Source organism: Humulus lupulus, chromosome 1 (genome assembly GCF_963169125.1).
Source record: "Humulus lupulus chromosome 1, drHumLupu1.1, whole genome shotgun sequence".
In the NCBI taxonomy this organism is placed as follows: Eukaryota; Viridiplantae; Streptophyta; class Magnoliopsida; order Rosales; family Cannabaceae; genus Humulus; species Humulus lupulus.
Genome location: NC_084793.1, coordinates 260,450,532 through 260,454,082, shown reverse-complemented (window position 1 = coordinate 260,454,082; position 3,551 = coordinate 260,450,532).

The window sequence follows — 3,551 nt, the reverse complement described above, 5'->3', positions numbered from 1 at the left end:
AAGGAGAACAAAGATAACAAAGCTTCCAAGAAAAAGCAACCCAAAGGGACATGCTTTCATTAGGGTGTTGAGGGTCATGGAAGAGAAACTGTCCTAAGTATCTATCAGACCTAAAAGAAAAGAAGAAAGGTAAATATGATATACTTGTTATAGAAGTCTAATTAGTGGAAGATGATACATCATCCCAGATTGTTAATTTTGGTGTCTACAAACAAATCAATGATGGAATCGTGGTATTCCTAGTTCTTTAGGTAGATGACATCCTACTAATTGGAAATGATGTAGGAACATTGACAAAAGTAAAGAAATTGCTAGTCGAGTAATTCCAAATGAAATATTTGGCAGATGCAAACTATGTTCTAGGCATAAAGATCCTTCAGGATCATCAGAACAAAGTTTTGGCTCTATCTCAAGCTACTTATATAGATAAGCTACTAGATGGATTCGGTATGCAAAATTCCAAGATGGGTGATATACCAACCCATCATGGAATTATCCTTTCTAAAGAGAAGTGTGCTTAAACACCTCAAGAAGAAGAGGATATGAGACAGTATCCCTACGCCTCTGCGATAGGCAGTCTAATGTACGCCATACAAAACCTGGCATTTCTTATACAATTGGTGTTGGGAAAACTTATACAGGATCTTTATTTATTTTCTGTAGATCTAATATTAAACAAATTAATATGAGATAACCTAGAACATGTTTCTAAAATTGAATTCAAAGATTAATAATGATAAGAACACTTACATTATACACAGCGGAATAATATAGTCATTCCTTCAATTTCTCTAACCATTGTATCCTTTCTGTCGCAGAGTATTACCAAGAAACTGAATCGATCTTCAATTTTCTTCACATCCTTCCAAAGTATCCTTAGAATCACCTAGACTAGGGTGGGCAATTCTAAACACATGAGATAGATACAGAGAGAAGAACAATAAAGCTTAGAAAATGACTTATGTTTAGAGAGAATCTAAAACCATCAAAAAACTAGTGTTTGTCATCTGTCTGACTTATGTTTTCAACTCTCTCTTAATATTCCTTTCATAGACTCATTTATTTCATTTATTTAATTAAAAATAAATAAAATAATAGCCAATTAACAGCCCTAGGTCCAAATTATCATGGGCTTTAGGCCCGTGAAATTTCCTATTTTATTATAAGCCCATTGGACGTAAAATCAAGACTTGTATTATTTTCTATTGATTTAATTAATTAAATCATTATTTAAATCCTTTATCAAATTAATTATTTATAATTTGAACCTTCATTTAAACTTATTTATTAATTTAGATACCAATTTATCTTAATTAATAAATCTGCCCTAATTTCTCTTTTCCTCTCAAAATTACATAACTCTGTAAAACTATCCAAAATTGATCTGGTCAACTTTGATAATTCTAATTGATAATTAAATCAATTAACGGATACTATCTAGATGATTTTATCCAATGTATAGTGAGGACCATGAACCTATAAAATCAAGCTCCAATAAGTTACCATAAATCTAACAAATAAATTTACTAACTTATTAATTCCTCGTGACTCCACGAAAGACTCGGAATTGCACTCTTGAATTCATAGAACGCTCTAAAACAAATATAGATACACTATTAATTATCCATTGTTACAACCATAATTGTCACTCAATCATTTATAGACGGTCTACAATGAGATGGGACTAAAATACCATATTACCCCTCATTGTATGTTATCCTTAAAACACTTAGTTCCTTGTAAATGATATTTCAATAAACTAATATTAATTACTGAAATGAGATCTCTATCATTTAACACCTTGAACCAAACCAAAAGGAAACCATCATTTTACTTCTTCATCAGAAGCTATAGATGTTCAAATCTATGATTCACACTCCTACTCAATTATACTACCGACCGAGTTCCCAAGATGTAAGTATGGGCTAGTTCGTAGGGTAAGCTGGTAACGAACAAGTCAAAGAACTCAAATAATACAATCAGTTAGAATACTAACCACTCAGAATTGAGATTGAAATGACCTATGGTCAACTATATGATATGACTAGAATAGATAATAATGGTATGTTTGCTTATCCTATCAACTGTCAATATCAGTCCAGTCCGATGTAACAAATACATCCGATTTTATCTACTTTGCTAATGTTCTGGAAAGAACATAACACTACAATGTGTAAGTAGATCATATCGTAGATTGGCAAGTCAGTGTAAATCATGTGCATTGACAAATCTTAGGACTAACTTATTTTGAACATATAATCATATTTATATTCCACGGTGATTACGTCACTATAAATATGATTAGCTATATTCTCGAGATTTAATAGAAGTTTATATTAAACAAATAATCATGAAAATAAAACATGTGAGCAAAGTGATTGACCAAGTCAAAAAATAATTTCTATTATTTTATTGATAATAAATGAGATTACAAAGAAATTGGGTTTTGATTAGGGCATAAAACCCCAAAAAAAACTCCCACTTACACTGATTGAAACCAATGCCTTAATACTTGCAATCCAATTTCCTTTATATGCTTATCAAATGTAGCTTCTGGTAGTGTCTTTGTAAATGGATCGACAAGATTATCTTCAGACGCAATCTTCATAACCTTCACATCTCCCTTGGCCACATATCCTCGAATAATGTGATACTTCCTTTCTATATACTTACTTCTCTTGTGACTACGAGGTTCTTTCGAGTTGGCTATCGCTCCTGTATTGTCACAAAATAACACAAGTGTTTTATCCATTTCTTGAATATCACCAAGATTCGAATAGAACTTCTTTAGCCAGACTATTTCCTTAGCTGCTTCTGACGCAGCTATGTACTCAACGTCCACGGTGGAATCTGAGATTGCAGACTCCTTTATGCTTCTCCATATCACAACTCCACCTGCAAGAGTAAGCACCATTCTAGAAGTAGACTTCATGTCATCGACATCAGTCTGAAAATCTGAATCGGTGTAGCCTACAAGGTTCAGAACACCACCCTTGTAGACTAACATATAATCCCTAGTACATCTTAAATACTTTAGGATATGCTTAACTGCTTTCCAATCTTCCAGTCCTAGGTTTGACTGATACCTGCTCACTACTCCCACTGCATAGCAGATATCTAATCTAGTACACAATATGGCATACATCAGACATCAAACTGTAGATGCATAAGGAACTTTTCTCATTGTATCTTCCTCTTCAGGAGTCTGGGGAGACTGCTTCTTTGAAAGATGAATTCCACGGCGGGACGGTAAACGTCCTTTCTTGGAATTTTTCATTGAGAATCGTTCAAGCACTTTATCTATGTAAGTTGCTTGAGATAGAGCTAAGGGTCTATACTTTCTATCCCTGATGATCTGGATACCTAGAACATAACTTGCTTCACCCAAATCCTTCATCTGGAATTGAGTGCTCAGTCAATTCTTCACATCTGATAATTTCTTAACATTGTTTCCAATGAGTAAGATACCATCTACATAAAGAGCCAGGAATACCGCTATTTGATTTGCCTTCAGTTGGTAAACACAATGCTCATCAATATTTTGTTCAAAG